This window comes from Lepus europaeus, chromosome X (assembly GCF_033115175.1).
Source record: "Lepus europaeus isolate LE1 chromosome X, mLepTim1.pri, whole genome shotgun sequence".
NCBI lineage: Eukaryota > Metazoa > Chordata > Mammalia > Lagomorpha > Leporidae > Lepus > Lepus europaeus.
The window spans coordinates 56,246,975-56,265,895 of NC_084850.1; the positions used below are offsets into that span (position 1 = coordinate 56,246,975).

The 18,921-nt window shown below is 40.3% G+C and overlaps 1 protein-coding gene across 1 annotated transcript in view; it reads right to left on the reverse strand.

Moving 5' to 3' along the window:
* The window catches only part of IL13RA2 (interleukin 13 receptor subunit alpha 2), a 62,266-nt gene extending 44,705 nt beyond the window's left edge, over window positions 1–17,561 (reverse strand). The window contains exons 1-2 of the mRNA XM_062183410.1: window positions 17,488–17,561; window positions 16,962–17,016 (exon numbers count right to left, since the gene is read on the reverse strand). The gene's annotated coding sequence lies outside the window, so the exon portion shown is untranslated. The remainder of the gene's footprint in view (window positions 1–16,961; window positions 17,017–17,487) is intronic.
* Between the last annotated feature and the right edge of the window lie 1,360 nt (window positions 17,562–18,921).

The following is an 18,921-nucleotide window of genomic DNA, read 5'->3' on the forward strand; positions in this document are numbered from 1 at the left end:
GGCAGCCTCTCCCCAACTGGAAGCTAGTCTACAACAAAATCAAGATGCAGTGTACACTCAAACTTGATGCAGACCAGGGTCAGTGTCACATAATGGGCATAAAGTGTAAGAAGTACACCAAAACCTCGGAACGGGAAAATTCTTCAAGACAGTTGAGATCAAGTCATTGTTCTGAGAGAACTGGGCAAGATGACACAAATGACTCTGTAAGCACTCAGCAGTCTCTGGAAAGGGGCCAGTAGAAACTAGGCAAAAAGATTTAGGCTTGTGCTACAATTTCATCAGAGGCAGAGAAAGAATTGAACTTCTAACATTACAGTCAAACAGCCAATAGTGCAGGGTGGGGAAAGAGGTAAGAACTAAAGCCTGATGCTTACAAAGGATCCACCAGGCGCAGATCAATCCCAAAGGCATAGCATACAATAGGCTATTTCCAGACGTGCACCTGCTAATAACAGAGAGGGTTCTCACTGGACCCGGTCTGTGTCAGAACAGAGAATTCCTAAGCTGACACCAGTAAGTAGGCTAGGTTAATTTTAGGTAGACAAATACTTTCCATGGGCCCCCTAGCAGGAACACACTACTTTATGTTATCTACCCCCTCCTCAATTAGCCAAGTGGATAGTGTTTCAGTTTTTAAAATGGCTATAACTCACCTTTCAATAGGTTAAGTTGCTTTCCAGAAATCAAAAATTCAGGAGAAATAAAATCTAGATCACCTAGACTTGACACTAGTATTGGGCTCTTCCTGTATAGTCGCTCTATTGCTGAGAGTTTTTGTTGATACCCCAGTTACTAAAACTGTTGACTGGCATGGATTATGACATACCTTTCATTGTGTAACACTCTATATACTTCAAGTATTCTCTGAACCATTGAAACAAGCAAAAGAATTTTCCTGAACTGCCATTCAAATTAAGCATCAGCAAAAACAGTACAGTCATCCTTCAGTATCCATGGGGATTGGGCCTAGGATATCAGCAGATACCAAAATCTGCAGATGCTTTAGTCCCTGATATAAAATGGCATAGTATTTGCATAGAACTACACACAACCTACTGTATACTTTAAATCATTTCTAGATTACTTATACTATCTAATACAATGTAAAGTCTATGGAAATGGTTGTTATACTGTATTCTCTAGGGCATAATGACAAGAAAAAAATGTCTGTACCATGTCCAGCACAAGTGCAATTGTTTTTTCAAATATTTTTGATCTGTGGTTAGTTTTCATCCACAGATAAGAAGCTTGTGGCTATGGAACCCGTGCATACAGAAAGCTAACTTTAGTTATTTATTTACTTATTTACTTGTTATTTATTTATTTTTTTTGAAAAGCAGGCACACACAGAGAGACAGACAAACGAAGAGTGACAGTGATCCTCCATCTGCTGGTTTACTCCCCAAAAGCCCACAACAGCCAGGGCTGGGCCAAGCCAAAGCCAGGAGTCAGGAACTCAATATAGGTCTCCCACATGGATGGCAGGGACCCAAATACTCAAGCCATCACCTGCTGCCTCCCAGGGTGAGCATTACCAGGAAGCTGCATCAGAAGAATAGCAGGCAGGACTTAAACCCAGGAACTCCACTATGGGATGCTGGCAGCCCAAGCACTGATTAATCACTGTGTCAAATGCCCACCCCAAAGTGTATTTAATGCTCCAATGTGTTATCTTTTTTGTAAGGTTAAAAGGCATCAAATAGGCAAAAACCAAGAAAAATAAACAACTGTTAACTATTTAGCATATATGTATATATAAATGTTCACACATAGTTTTCATCAAAATTCTCTGAATTTGTTAACAGTTTTAAAACATTCATGCAAATGCCAAACTTCTAAGGTTCTGATGGCTTCTTTATAAATCATAACACGCCCAGAAAACTGACTTGAAACATTATTTGGTAGAGTCGGCATATTATACAGACCAGCAGAGTCCTGGAAAGAACATGTTCTGTGAGACAGATGGTGTCAAGATCACCTATTTTTCCCCAAACCCCGTTTTATTTTTCAGCTGAAACCAATCAATGATTTCTCATTTCCTTTCAACACTGCAAACAGATTCAATAGCAGGAAACCAGAGCTGAGATTCTCAGGAAACCCTCATGACTGGGAAATACAGTTAGCAAAGTTCGAGTTCAGGTCCCAGACGCTTGTTAGAACTAGGAATTAACACCAGACTGGCTCGAACACAGACCACAGATGTCAGCATCCCCAGGCTCTGCTTTCTGTTCTCTCAGACTCTATCAACAGTGATAGAGCAATGATATGTGCTGGATGCTGGGGAACAGAGGTGAGCTAAAAATTACTGAATAGTCACAAGACAGTGTGAAAATGGCACACCATGATAGGGAGAATCACTGGTGCCCAAGGGGACTCAGAGAGAACAACTAATTTTACCTGAGCTATGGAAAAAACCAGCATCTTTAGGCACAGATGGTTTGGGCCAGAGATGGTCATGTCTACTCTTGATATCACCCTGTGGGATAAAAAAAAAATAGATCTTCTGTCCATGGATCCCTGCACAGAGCTCCTAAATAATCTGAGATTTCACCGGCGCCACGGCTCAATAGGCTAATCCTCCGCCTGCGGCACTGGCACACTGGGTTCTAGTCCCGGTCGGGGCACCGGATTCTGTCCTGGTTGCCACTCTTCCAGGCCAGCTCTCTGCTATGGCCCAGGAGTGCAGTGCAGGATGGCCCAAGTGCTTGGGCCCTGCACCCGCATGGGAGACCAGGAGAAGCACCTGGCTCCTGGCTTTGGATCAGCGCAATGCACTGGCCGCAGCACGCCGGCCGCAGCAGCCATTGGAGGGTGAACCAATGGCAAAAGGAATACCTTTCTCTCTGTCTCTCTCTCTCACTGTCCAATCTGTCTATCAAAAAAAAAAATCTAAGATTTCATGAGTGATAGGAATGGGTTTTTTTTGTTGTTTATTCATAATGAGCCCATTTCACCCATTCCAGAATTGATGAAAATAAGTTGATTCTGGGAAGGTTGGAACTTTGAGCCCTACCCCTGAACTCCAGGGCAGAGGAGCAGGAGATCAAGTCAGTGGCCAGTGATCTGATCAGTTATGCCTACATCATGAAGCTTCCATAAGAAAAACCTTAAACAAAAGAAGTCAGGGAGCATCTGGGTTGGTGAAGACATGGAGGTGCTAGGGGAGCAGCATGTTCCTAGAGGGGCATGGAAGCTCCATGATATCCCACTGCATACCTGCGCAGCTCTTCCATTTGCCTGTTTCTGAGTTCTATCCTTTATAATAAATGAATAATAGTAAGTAACCTTTTGCCCTGAATTCTATGAGTCATTTTAGTGAATTATTGTACCAGATTAGGGGATGGTCATGAGAGCCGCCGAAATATAGCCAGTTTGTTGGTCCAAAGTCCTGGAGCTTGGTACTGACATTTGAAGTGAGAGCAGTCGTGTGGGATTGAGTCCTGTTGGGCATTGCCTAAAATCTCCATTACAATATGGCTCCTGGCGGATGTTCGAGGGGCGTGTCTGCTGCTGCTGAGGTTAAGCTACGTAAGATCAGACCACCACCACCGGCAGGGATAGGTTCACTTTAGTTCCGGACACGTGGACAGTGCATGATCCCTATACTTGACTTAAGATGCACCTGTGCGTGGTCCACCCATGCCTGCGCATGACCTTTTCGCTGATTGGCTCCCCTACTGCTCATGTCTTTCATAAGCTTTATAAGCCTGTACGCTTCCTCTATAAAGGGATTCCTGCTTCGACAGAACTCACGGGTGCTTGTGGTGTGTTCATCACCCATCGACCTTACCTCTCCCGTTCGCCTTGTTGGGGAGTGCTTGCGCTGCCCCTGCTGGTCAGGGGCCAGACTCGGGCTTGAGACCCCAACAGAGTCCCTAATCTGTGGGGCCTGCATTAACTACAGATAGTTACCCTCAGGATGAAACTGAATTCTTGGATGCCCAGTTGGTGTCAGAGAATCTGAGATTTGGAGGATTACTTGGTGTCCGAAAACACCCCAGACAAGTCAACCTTCTCTGTAACAGCTTATCAGTCCTATAGCCAAATATTTTGTAAACATCGTGGTGTTTCACGATGCTAATCAGGTTAAAGCTATCTGATAAACTGTGGCTGACTAATGTTTTTCCTAGTATCCCTTCTCTGATGTTTCTTCTTAGCAGTAAAACACATGAATTTTAGTTATGTTCACTGCCTCCCTAGCTAGAGACTACATTTTCCAGATTCCCTTACTGCTTGATATGGAGATATGACTGAAATTTAGATAATGCTCTGCAAGAAGTGGTGTGTGCAATGTTTGGATCATGTTTTCATAAAAAATCACTTGTTTTCTTTCCCTTCACCCAACCAGAAGGCTGTAGCTCAAATATGATAGTGGAGCACACACAAGGGAGAAAGACTCTGGGCCTTGGGTGACCTCTTGCAGCTGTGCTGCCAGCCCACTTTTATTTCTTTATTTTTCTTTATTTTTGTTTTATCTCAAAAACATAGAGACAAAGAGAGATCTTCTGTCTGCTGGTCCCCTCCCAAGAAGCCCACAACATCCAGAGCTAGGAACAGACCAAAGCCAGGAGCCTAGAACTGGGTGTCAGGGACTCAAGTATTGTTCAATCACCGGCTGCTTCCCAGGTGCCCATTTGCATGAAATTGGATCAGAAGTGGAGCAGCCAGACTCTAAGCAGGCTCTCCCTTATGAGATGCAGGCATCCCTAAAAGAATTGTTTTTAAAGATTATTTATTTGAGAGGGAGTACTACACATGGAGAGAGGGAGAGACAGAGAGATCCTCCATCTGGTGATTCACTCCCCAAATGGCCACAACGGCAGGAGCTCCTCCATCTCCTGGTTCACTCCCCAGGTGGCTGCAACAGCTAGAGCTGTGCTGATCCAAAGCCAGGAGCCAGGAGCCTCTTCCAGGTCTCCCACACGAGTGCAGGAGCCCAAGAACTTGGACCATCTTCCACTGCTTTCCCAGGCCACCAGCAGAGAGCTGGATTGCAAGAGGAGCAGCCGGGACACCAACCAGCGCCCATATGAGATGCCAGCGCCAGCCCACCTAAGTGCTGCTCCAAATGCCTGCTCCAAGTCCAACTTTTTATCTATTACATGATCTGTCACATTTTGAGATCTCTTGATTATAGCAGCTTACCCTGCACCTTCACTAACACATAAACAAATCTTCATTAAAGAGTTAATTGCTCTTACTTAAAGTGTTATTCTTCCCGAGGATATTTGCAAGTGAGATCCAAAAAATAAGGAATGTACTAAATCCAAAGGGAAAATATGTTAATGATATGTCAAATCTAGTGATAGACCAGAGATTTCTGGTTTTTGGTGTTTGCTTTTACCTGCTTTTAAACCCTAACATAGCAGCAGTTGCCTACTCTGTTACTCCTTTAGGTTCAGCCTGACTAAGCTTTCACATCTTAGTTTGGGCTCTTATTATGTGATTTCCTCAGTGACAGGGACTGTGCGTGCCTGTATAAATTCACTTCCTAGAATATAGATCATTAAGAAATATTTGTCAAAAACAACCAAATTTCCTCATTAAAAAAAAAATTCTCCCAAGGCCAGCATAGTGCTGGCATCCCATATGGGTGCCAGTTTGAGTCCTGGCTGCTCTACTTCTAATCCATCTCCCTGCTAATTCACTTGGAAAAGTAGCAGAAAATGGCCCAACTGCTTGGGCCCCTACAACCACGTGGGAAACCTCGATGAAGATTCTGGCTTCTAGCTTTGGCCAGGTCAAACTGTTGCAGATCTAAGACCTTTCTCTCTCTCTCTCTCTCTCTCTCTCTCTCTCTCTCTCTCTCTCCCCTCTCCCCCCTCTCCCTCTCCCCCACCCTCCCTCCCTCTCCCCCCTCCCCTCCCCCTCTCTCCCCCTCTCCCTCTCCCTCTCTGTAACTCTGACTTTCAAATAAATAAATAAAATCTTCAAAAAAGTTCTTCCACATGTAACGGTTACTCTGATAATGCAAATAACTAAATGATAAGGTTACTTATGACAGAATGAGTTGATATAGTTGATATTGGTCTTTTGAACTGCATTCCAAGCAACACATTCAATGATTACTCGAGTTCTTTAGTCCTCACAACCACCCCTGGAGGTTACTACAGTGGTTGGTTCCCCCCTCACCCGTGAGGGAACCATTCCAAGAGCCTTAGTGGATGCTTGAAACCACAGGAAGTACCAAACCCTATAATATGTGCTGTTTTGTCCCCACGCATACATACTTATGATAGTTTCATTTATAAATTAGGCAGAGTAAGATTAAAAATAATTAATGATAAAATGGAACAATTATGATAATATAATTCTGTGAATCTTCTCTCTCTCTCTCTCTCTCTCTCTCTCACACACACACACACACACACACAATGCCATATTTTAATGCCCTCATCCTTAACAGAAAGTGTGGAAAGCAAAACTTCAGGTAAGGGGAGTGACTACTGTACTGATATTCTCTTTTCCAGAAGAGAAAACTGAGGCCCAGAGAAACTGAGTAACTTTTTCAAGTTTTCACATTTAGGAAATCGCTGAAATTGGAATTTGAACGTAGGACTACTTAACATCAAAAGGCATTTTCTAAGCTACCACAGGGCCTGCCACATTATCTTTCAGAAACAGTTTGGCAGTATATAGAGTGGCAAGGGCATAAAGCATTAGGAATTAGTCACAGATAGTTAAGTCAGTCTAAATTTCATGTTTGAGTTACCAAGTCAATATAAACTGTCTTACGCTATAAGAAAACTTTGCTAATCTCCTGGTCAAGAATACTTTCACCTTGAAAAATGTGTGCAGGAAAATTTTTTAAACTAGTTTGAACGTTGGCAAGGTTAAAAACTGAAGAAAACGTCTCAGTGGAATCATTATAAGGACTGCTATTTTGCATAAACATTTTCAGAGAACAATGGAAGAAAATATTGTAGATGCAAAATAGACTTCACATCATCAGTTTCAATGTAGTCAGTTACCTATCAAGCAATCTGTTTATCAATTATATTGCTAAGTTTGCTATTGTACAAATATTCAAACACACACAAAAATAGAATTAGTACAATAAAATCACCATGTATTTATTTAGAGTCAACAATTATCAAGATAACAAAATATTTCTCACTCTATTGTATCATGAGAACTGATATCCCTACTCTCAAAACCAGGAAGTATAGTATTCACATAATCTTTAACTGGTAAGATTAAAAGGAAAGACTGAAATAAATCTAAAGGTTCGAGTCTGACTTCTTCTTCTGCAGACAAGGAAAGCAGGGTCCTGAAAGGAGAGATCGAATCAAATTCATTTAGTTAACTAGTGACAAAGGCTACACAAGAATCAGTTTGCACTATATCACACTGACATTTAGTATTAAATACTCTTTATCTGAATTCCTTGAAAATAATTTGTGGAGTATGGCAAAATCTTTTCTCCATAAATTCACTAAAACAAACAAGGCTATTCTTCAGCATTACTGGATATGAATCTTTTCTATTTATTTTTTCCAAAATAGAAATTATGACTCCCATTTTTTCTCTTTAGTATCTAAAGTGTATTATAAGGGGCCGGCACTGTGACATAGCAGGTAAAGCCACCACCTGCAATGCCAGCATCCCATATGGGATGGTTCAAGTTCTGGCTGCTCCACTTCCGATCCAGCTCTCTGCTATGGCCTGGAAAAGCAGTAGAAGATGGCCCAAGTCCTTGGGCCCCTGAACCCACATGAGAGACCAGGAAGAGGCTCCTGGCTCCTGTTTTTGGATTAGAGCAGCTCCGGCAGTTGTAGTCATCTGGGGAGTAAACCAGGGAATGGGACCCCTCTCTCTCTGCCTCTGCCTCTCTGTAACACTTCCTTTCAAGTAAATAAATAAATCTTTAAAAAAAAGTGTATTATAAAATAAAGTTATTCAATTAAAAGAATTTAGAGAAGTAAACACATAGATTTTACCATAGTATCATGGTCTTTCTCATTTTCTCCTTGGTCATGCTGAAACAGGAACAGATGCATCAAGAAGTTATTAATGATGGATTATTAACAAGAAGCCAGAGTGTACACATATGAGTCCTTGGATTGAGCCTTAATAAAATTAGGAAGTTAAATCCAAGCTGGAGACTGGACAGCAAGCTAAAAATTCCTAACAGGTCACAGTATAATTTCTAAAAAAAAAAAGGTCAAAAATGCTTATTAATTTTCTGAAGCTGTTTAATTTGTGGCATGTGAATTTTAAAATGCTTAAGCAAGACACTAAGCATGGTTTCGAAATAATTTCATCTATAAACATCTTCATTTCAATGAGAAAAAAATCACAGACTTTATGGATCATATTCACTGCATATTCACATTGACTTTAAAGTGGCAATGTTGCCAGGAAAGAGAACAGCTGGATCTTTTACAGAAATATTGCGACTATTTTGTGAACTACTTTAGATAAGCAGTATATCTTTGAAGGGATGTTTCTGTTCTTTATTCAGACTAAGAATACTGTCTCCCTACATTACTGCTATTTAGTGATTCATTTATTCAGTCAGTCACATACTCAATAAATAGTTATAAAGTTCTGTGCTAGGTAACCAAGATACAAGAGTGAACAAATTCCCACACTCATTCAGCTTACACTCCAGTAACAGAGATAGAACAAAAACAAATGAGCAAAATTATATTAGATCATAATAATGGCATTTTAAAAACTGCAGGTAATAAGAGGCTAGAAAGTTAGTGGTACAGAGTGGGAAAGAGACACTTTTAGAAATGATGATCAGGAATGCCGTCTTGAGGAAGAATCATGAAGATAACCTAGTAGGGAACGTTTCAGGGAGATGAAACAGCAAGCACAATGGCCCTGAAGAAGGACTAGAACTAGTGAGCTGTGGTAGTTGAGGCCTCTGTTGCCAGGACAAAGTAAGTAAGGAGAGAAGTAGGAGAAACAAAGGTCAGAGATGGAGGGGGGCAACTTGTATGGTGCCTCATAGGCCATCTGGAACACCTGGCTTTGGGGCCTTGTGTTGTGGCTCAGCAGGATATGCCACCACTGTGACACTCACCAGCATATCATATCTGGGTCAGATCCCTGCTAATGTACCTGGGAGAGCAGCAGAAAATGATCCAGGTACTTTGATCCCTGCCCCCTATGTGGGAAACCTGGTTGGAGTTCCAGGTTCCTGTGCCTGGCTTTAGCCTGGTACAACTCAAGTCATTGTAGCCCTTTGGGGAGTGAATTGGTAGACAGAAGATCAATCTCTCTCTCTCTCTCTCTCTCTCTCTCTCTCTCTCTCTCTCTGTGTGTGTGTGTGTGTATGTATGTCACTGCTTTCAAATAAACTTTTTTTTTTACAAAATACATAATTCATGGCTAAAACTGTTATGCCCAGTTCAGTAGTCCCCAAAGACCACCAAGGAGCCGATACCGCTATAAAGCACACGAGAGTTTTATTGCAGGTCCGGGCCTGGTCTCTCAATCAACACCGACACAGCAGGTCTGAATTGAGAGCCTCGACCCTTCAGGTAACAGGGTTTTTATAGGGTTTTCAGAGACATTCTACACATCATGGTACCATTTAGCAAATCATCTCATCCCGCGGGAAATTCCAAGGACATCTCCTAGAATTGATTAGTGCATCCAGTGGCGGGAACGGACCTAGTAAAGGTGGTTGGATGGCTTTGGGGTTGATGCCTTTTGAATTGATTGGCCAAAGCATAGGGTCCGAGCTGCTGGGGTGTACGTGCCGAACTGCAGGGTCTCGGGTAGCTGTCAATCACCTTATCTGCCCTGAGAAGACACCAGGGACTCTAGGTATTTCTCTGTCATCTGTTAATCAGCTGTTGCTAGGAGAGTTTATCGCAAGGTGAGTTCATTTATTTACTTTTGGCTTAGGGTTCAGGGCCTGGTCAGGCCCAAGTTACAAGATGGAGGCCTAATTTAAAATAGTTACACCTTGATTCAGGCTCAGGTCTCACAAAACATTATTTAGTATTTTAAAAACTACATTTATGTGACAACTATTGAGAAATAACTGACGATTTCCCTGAAGAGAAAGTTGTACTAGGTTTTATAATCTGAGGATACAAAAGATGCCTTTTTTAAAAAAATCCTCCTTCTACATCATACATAAGAGTGTTAATTGTTAAATTAACAACAGGAAGGGCCTGCGCTGTGGCTCAGTAGGTTAATTCTCCACCTGCGGCACCTGCATCCCATATAGGCGCCGGTTCAAGTCCCAGCTGCTCCTCTTCTGATCCAGCTCTCTGTTATGACCTGGGAAAGTAGTAGAAGATGGCCCCAAGTCCTTGGGCCCCTACACCCACGTGGGAAACCCGGAAGAAGCTCTTGGCTCCTGGATTCGGATCAGCGCAGCTCTGGCTGTTGCAGCTATTTGGGGAATGAACTAACAGATGGAAGACCTCTCTCTGTGTGTCTCTCTCACTGTCTGTAACTCTGCCCCTCAAATAAATAAATAAAATCTTTTTAAAAAAATTAACAACAGGAGTCACTGTGCACTAACTCCCCATGCAGGACCTCTGTCCTCAATGAGTTGTATTATGAGAGTTAACTGTAAAACCAGTTCTTAAACAGTTTTTTTTTTTGTTTTTGGTGTGTGTGTGTGTGTGTATGTGCAAATCATTGAAATCTTTACTTAGTATAGAGTTGGTCTTCTGTGTACTAAGTTCATTGAAAATGAATCTTAATGGAGAATGGGACTGGCAAGGGAAGAGGGAGGAGGAGGAGGGGTGGGAGGCTGGGTATGGTGGGAAGAATAACCATATTTCTGAAGTTGTACTTATGAAATTTGTATTCCTTAAAAATAAATTTAAAAATTTTAAAAGTAAAAATTTAAAATTCTTCTTTTCTGTGACACCAGATTTCTTGCTACTACTAGTTTAAGATCTTTTTGGTACATTTCCCATTATGTACCAATTGTATGCTACATTTAAATGCTGGGAACAAAGCTACATACCATTTTCCTTGATTGTGAGCTGCTCTCTACCATACAGATGTGGCCCACATGTAAAAGAAGACTTGGGCAGAAATAGAGATTTACACACTAAATTAATCAAACAAGTTTGATAGCATACTATAGTGGCTAAGAACATTAAATATGGAGATGGATTGTGTGGGTTTGAATTTTTGGCCCCGTTATTAACTAGCTGTGTGGCCCTGGAGAATGGACTAAAGTTCTACATCCCTCAGTTTTTATCTTTTTCAAGATTTACTTATTTGTTTGAAAGTCAGAGTTGCAGAGAGACAGAGACACAGAGAGAGAGGTGGTCCATCCTCTGGTTCACTCCCCAAGTGGCTACAATAGCCAGAGCTGAGTCAGACCAAAGCCAGGAGCCAGGAGCTTCATCTACTCCTCTGATGTGGGTGGCAGGACCCTGAGATTTGGGCCATCCTCCGCTGCTTTCCCGGGCCATTAGCAGGGAGCTGGATCAGAAGTGGAGCACCTAGGACACAAACTGGCACCCATATAGGATACCAGTGTCACAGGTGGTGGCTTTACAGACTAAGCTGTTATGCTGCAATGCCAGCTTCAGTTTCTTAATCATTAAAATAGGGATAGTAACAGGATTTACTTCACAGGGTTGTAGTGAGAAATATATGTGTAAAGCACTTACAATGTGTCTACATGTAGTAAATCATTGTGTGAATTGACGGTGATGAATATTTTGAACAGAGGAGTGAGCAGCAGAATACATGAGACAAAGCTCCACATGTCCATTAACTTGCCAGAATTCACCTTCTGCCTTCTACTAGGGTTATTAAGTCCTAATACCGGCATCAGTTCTTGGTGTCTGACTCCCAAAATATTAATTAACTATTATTATTATTACTAATTATTATTATTTAGAGAATTATTTTCTCTAAAAATCCTCGGATAGTCACACAGTCAAGAGGACTATGTGGAGAAGGAGCAGGCATGTGTTAGTCATTTAGCTCTGTATTTTTACGAAGAATGAATAATTCTTATTTTGAATATTTTGCAAGGCACAGAGACTGTGACTGGCAAATTTTAGCGATGTGTAAGGAGTGACTTGTGAATACAAAGAGACATGAATAAATGAGATAATCATTCTCAGAAGAGGGAGAGTAAACAAAATGACAAAGCATTAAAAAGGAGGGGGATAGGAAAGCAAGACTTGCTAAGCTCACTAAAGACCTCATTGCCACACTTAGCAATGGTGCTGAGGCCACATGAATTTTTTAAAGGAATCATTTTCTGTAAATGCTGAACTGAAATGTCTCAAGTTTCCCTTTAGATGCCTAGGAGGTCCCTCTGGAGAAAATAAAGCAGGAAATATCTCAGGATACAGCACCTAAAGATAATTTTAAGTCCCCAAACATCAGATGATAATGATCAGATCACTTCATTTGTTTATGAGTTCCACATGCCAGAGTGGGTTGCAGAATCTCAGAAACTCAAAAGCTAAAATAAATAATTATGGGGGCCGGCGCTGTGGTGTAGCAAGTAAACCTAGCCCTCACAGTGCCAGCATCCCATATGGGTGCCGATTTGGGTCCGGGCTGCCCCATTTCCAATCCAGCTCTCTGCTATGGCCTGGAAAAGTAGTAGAAGATGGCCCAAGTCCTTGGGCCCCTGCACCTGTGTGGAAGACCTTCAAGAAGCTCCTGGCTCCTGGCTTTGGATTGGAGCAGCTCCGGCCATTGCAGCTACTGGGGAGTGAACCAGCAGATGGAAGACCTCTCTCTCTCTCTCTTTTTTTTCTCTCTCTCTCTACCTAAGCCTCTCTGTAACTCTGCCTTTCAAATAAATAAATAAATCTTTTAAAAAATAAAATAAATAAACCTTTAAAAAATAAGTAATTTTAAGGAAGCCAATATAGAAAATTATCACTTCCACTTCTCCCAAAAGGTTCTAAACCCTAAACTACGGTAATATAGGGAATATCCTACAAATCTTTCAGGTAGAATGGGTACCACAGATAAGCCTAATTTGTGCTATTTGTTAAGTGAGGTGTTTACAAATAGTTAAATGTTCCTTGCACTCTTTAATAAGTATTCAGTTGTCAATTTCTTGCCCTGAATGATCTCAGTGGTAAGGCAGCCAAGTGCAACTTTCTGTAATCTTTAAAAAATTCTCCACTCATGGCCACAAGTGAGTTAAGCATTGCAAAAGGTACAAACAGACATAATGATATCTACTTTTGAGAAGTATAAGGAAACCAGGAAAAAGAAACGAGTGGGCCAGGTTAGTACAAAATCCAGCAATAAGTTGTTGAGGACAGAAAGGCATTCAGAAGAGGCATGGAAGGAAGACTATACACTACCACCTTTTATATAAAATTGTTTAATAGAAATTTTCAGGGGCCAGTGTTGCAGTGTAGTGGGTTGGGCCCCCACCTGTGACCCCAGAATCCCATATGGGCACAGCTGACCCAACTCTGTCCCTGCCTATGTGCCTGGGGAAAGCAGCAGAAGATGGCTCAAGTTTTAGGAGCCATCTCACACCCACGTAGGAGCTCCAGCCTCCTGGCTCCGGCCTGGCCCAGCCCCGGCCATTACAGCAATTTGGAGAGTAAAACAGCCGATAGAAGATCTCTTTCTGTGTCTCTCCTCCTCGTTCTGTAACTCTGCCTTTCAAATAAATAAAAAAATAAATCTTTAAAAGAGAAAAAGAAATTTTTACCTGGATGTCTTAGGCAAATCAAACTCAACGGGTCCAAATCTGAACTCATCATCTTACTCCTCCAATCAGAATGAGTCATCTTTTTATGTCCCATATTTCAGGGAATGGCATAACTATCTAGTTGCTCAAGTCAGATAAGAAAATCCTTATCATCTCTCTTCCAGTCACCCAACACAATCAAGCACCAAGTCCTATCAATAGTATGTCCTAAATATCTCTCAAATCTGCCTACTGCTGTCTATTCCCACCACCACTACCCTAGTTGAGGCTGTCATTTTCCCTCTCAATGAGGACTTTTTCTTAAAAATTTATATTTACCTGTTTATTTGAAAGGCAGAGTAGCATAGAGAGCCAGAAAAACCTTCCCTATGCTGCTTCACTCCTCAAATGGCTGCAACAGCCAGGGCTGGGTCAGCCCAAAGCCAGGAGACAGAAACTACCTCTGGGCCTCCCATGTAAGTGGCAAGAACCAAGCGCTTGAGTCATCATCCACTGCTTCTCAGGTACAGTAGCAGGGAGCTGGATTGGAAGTGGAGTAGCCAAAACTGGAACTGGCACTTGGATATGGGATTTTGGCATTGCAAGCTGCAGATTAACCTGTTCTGCCGCAATGCCAGCTCCTCCAAGATGACTTTTAACAAGGCTTCCTGCTGTCATGCTTACCCCCCTCCAATCCAACCCATTTTCTACTTAACAGCCATAAGATAAAATGCAAAGTAGACTGGGACAGTCTTTCACTTACAACATATTCAACTGCTCTTCAATTTTTACATGGTATGCAAGGTACTTCCTGATTTAACCTCTGCTTATCTGCTTTGCTTGGATTCCTTCACATCTCAATAAAGTCATGCCAAAATTTTGCTTTTCAATGAATTCTTATCCCTCATTGTTTTTATATTGGAAGTTCTCTCAAAATGTAGAAGGGAAAGCATGTTGGTAAGAAGTCACAGTTAGGGAGTGACTTCAATAATTCAAGAAGAAAATAATGAGAACTTCCTATCTATCATTGAAAAGTCCAGTTTTCATCCCCTTTTTGAAACCCATAGTGTGGGTTTCCATAGATCATTTAAAAAATTTCCCCTCTTTTTCATAGACTGCATCATAACTATATATTTACTTATCTAACTCCTGAACTAGACTGCTTAGATTCTGAGAACATTTTCATTTTTATTACATATTTATATTCATCTTTATTTTATTTTTATATATTGCATTTTTTTATTCATCTATTCATCTTTTTTATGTTTTTTTAAACTTTTATTTAGCAAATATAAATTTCCAAAGTACAGTTTATGGATTACAATGGCTTCCCCCCCCCGCCTCATAATTTCCCTCTCACCTGCAACCCTCCCAACTCCTGCTCCCTCTCCCATTCCATTCACATCAAGATTCATTTTCAATTCTCTTTATATACAGAAGATCAATTTAGTATATATTAAGTAAAAATTTCAACAGTTTGCACCCACACAGAAACATAAAGTATAAAATACTGTTTCAGTACTAGTTGTAGCATTACTTCACATTGAACAACACATTAAGGACAGAGATCCTACATGAGGAGTAAGTGATTCCTGTTGTTGACTTAACAAATTGACACTCTTGTTTATGGCATCAGTAATCTCCCTAGGCTCTTGTCATGAGTTGCCAAGGCTATGGAAGCCTTTTGAGTTCACCACCTTCGATCTTATTTAGACAAGTCATAGTCAAAGTGGAGGTTCACTCCTCCCTTCAGAGAAAAGTACCTCCTTCTTTGATAGCCCATTCTTTCTACTGGGATCTCATTTGCAGAGATCTTTCATTTAGGTCTTTTTTTTTTTTTCCCAGAGTGTCTTGGCTTTCCATGCCTAGAATACTCTCATGGGCTCTTCAGCCAGATCAGAATGCCTTAAGGGCTAATTCTGAGGCCAGAGTGCTGTTTAGGACATCTGCCATTCTATGAGTCTGCTGTGTATCAAGCTTCCCATGACGGATCATTCTCTCCCTTTTTAATTCTATCAGTTAGTATTTGCAGACACTAGTCTTATTTATGGGATCCCTTTGACTCTTAGACCTATCAGTATGATCAGTTGTGAACTGAAATTGATCACTTGGACTAGTGAGATGGTATTGGTACATACCACCTTGATGGGATTTCATCTATTCATCTTTAAGTTATTGAAGTGCATATCTGGTGGGGCCAGAGAGGATGAGTGAGAAGGAGAAAAAATATGAGAGAGAAAAGAAAGAACAGAGGAGATAAAGAGGCATAAAGGGAGGCCTGGAGTTGTCTAGGAAAGCACAACTTGTCATAGGCCCAGCAAGTATGGTTTTTCTTCAGGAGAAAGTAGTTGATGGTATGTCAATTTAGATTCTCTGCTTTTTCCTTCTTTTAATTTATCAATGATATTGGCCTTTCACATGACCATTAGGCTTTTCTTCTACAAAACTGTTTGACAATTCTTATTTGCAATGTTACCCAAACACTTGATGACATAGATACACTCCCCAGTTCCAAGCTACATAGATGCTACTACAGAGATTTTAAAATAGAACTCAACGATTGTGAATAGCCCTTTTAATAATGTTTGGTGGCCTTTTGTTGTGGCCATATTTGCCACTGTTGATTTCTTAACTATCATCTATGAGGTTTAATATGAGGCAGATTCTGATGATATCAATCATTTGCATGTATTTCCATGCATGGTAAAGTATCTCCTCCTCCTCTGCACCCCAAGAGTTCCAAAATGAAAATGTTGTCCTTAAAGCCTTAAGAAATCTCTGCTATACGAGGCTCGCTCTGCCATGATAACCTTCCTGTAGCTCTCTACTTTACTATTCTGAATCATCTCTTGCTTTCATTTGGGTATCATGCTTCCATGCACCAAAAATTCTTATCCCTAACAGACATGCACAAACTCATGCTACCTCATCAGACAAAAAACTATTCAAACAAAGCAAGACAGACCAATATGTGTTGTAAAGATCTCCAGACTATGAGGTAGGGGGCCTAAATTTTTGCCCTACTGCTACCATTATTAACATAGAAAACCCCCTCCATTTTCTCAGGACTTCAAATTCCTCAAGAGATGACCTTCACAGTCTTACCAATTCTAATTTCTGTCCAAAAACTACCTTAAAATAAATTTTGCTTTACTATAATACATTTATCTTATATGAGGGGACTTCAAAAAGTTTGTGGAAGAATGGAATTAAAAGATCAAATTTATTTTGGTGTTAAAAAAATTTGAAATCTTAACATAGTTTTTTTTCAAAATACACATTTCCATGAACTTTTTGAAGGCCCCAATACAATTTTATTATACATTTTAAGAAAATTAAAACTTACCTTTCAAAATGTGTCTGATATTCGAGCCACTTCTTATGAATTACCTCTACATGCCCTATGTAAAAAGAGTAATATGGGTTAAAAGCAAATTAGTTTACAGGGAAAAAAAACTCTTAATCTGATAACCTCCCTATGATATTTATGGAAAGGAAATAATTCAAATAAATACTGTTTTCTTTTGTAAAATGCTTAAGGTAAAAGAATTTGTGTGGACTTGGCAGAATGTACATTAGTGCCTTTCATTCCCTTTTGGGTATTAGTAAACCTAATCATCAGTGATGCCATAATAATTACAGAGACAGCAAAGAAACATACTGAGCATATCATCCAGACTGTCATAATAATATGTTTATAAATGAGAAGAGACAGCTAAAGATTATAATTTTTATAGAAGATGGATTTTTGAATACACACACACACACATATACACACGTATATAAGCTTAACCAATAGTTTCAATGCACCATCATACCAGTCCACTCAAGTGTTACAGAACGATAGCATGATTCTAAAAAAGCTGGCATACCAAATCTAGTTCTACAGAAGAAATCTTAGGATCACTAGGTCTTACTGCTACACTCAACCTATCACAGACAGATAAGACTCTCCCTATTTATAAATGTGTCTAGGAAAAGGTTCCACAACTTTCTTCAGGAAGTATTTCCAGTGTTTCACAATCAAGATTTCTCCTTAATTCTCACTAATATCTCCCATGGCCCCTCAAGAGTCTATTTAATCATCTCAGAATAAAGAGTGTATTTATTGACTATCTGCTGCATCTGAGTCATTAAGACAATTATTCAACTCTTCCCCCAGGCTCATCTTTTTCTGAGTCAATGAATACAGTTCCTTCAACATTCCCCTCAGAAAGCATTTCATTTTCTGTGACCAGTCTTCTGTTTCTCTAGGTAAATGCCTAACTTCAGAACTCTAGTAAGCTCTGCCTGGATTTGAGTTTCTCTTCCTAGGCTTTGCATTTTAAACTTAGTATTTAGAATCATTTTGGGATATACAGAACAGCTCCTTCCCTAAGATTTTATCTCTCAGAATAGTATCAAGCAATATTGCTCAGATTATCCAAAATATGGCTTTAGTGTAAAAAAAAAAAAAGTACAAGCAAAAAATTAAGTCCTGGCTCCAAACCAAAAAGAAAATAAGGGCAATGCAATTTTAGTGTTGTGGTATCCAGTCCAGAGGCCAAGAAATTATTCAAGTGGTATTTCTCAGGAAACAAATGTTTAGACTCCTGGGAGGAAGCCAGAAAGCTGGAGTGGTAATGCAGCTCTTGACTTCCCAGTTCTTATGTCACCAGAGAAATATTTCAGCCGAGCAGTAGATACTTGCCCTCATTTCCAGACCACTTCAGCTTGTAAAGTTATATTTTTTGCAGAATTACATAGTGTATCCCAAGGTGAATTTTTATGGTTTGTCAGATGTTATCTATTTAAACTCAAATTTTTGAAATTTATGAAGATAATGCCAATATAAAAGCTGTCTTCTTACATGATACTCAATAACATGAGAACTACTGCCTCTCTAAGGCTTCTGAATTGATTTGGACTCTCAACAAGAGAAGAAAATGGTTCTTTCTGGATCGAATGTTGGTTTACAACTGGGACCAACTGTAAACATAGCAGAATAAATGTCACCTTAAAAGTAAGATTTGGGGGAACCTAAAAGATCAGACCTAACTTGCCCTTTAAGGGTCTCAAATATCTATTCCATAAGACAGCCTGCACCAAGTCTCCCCACTAGCAGCACACCTACTATTTTTCTCTCTTTTTGAAAGTATTAATTTAGTGAATAGTTTTTTAATATTTCAATGAATTTTAAATGACAAATAAAAATTGAATATACTTATGTTCAAATACATTGTTTTGAAATACGTATGGGTTGTGTAATCACTAAATTGCGCTAATATCTGCATTACCTTACATGTGTAAATCAATTTTTGTAGTGA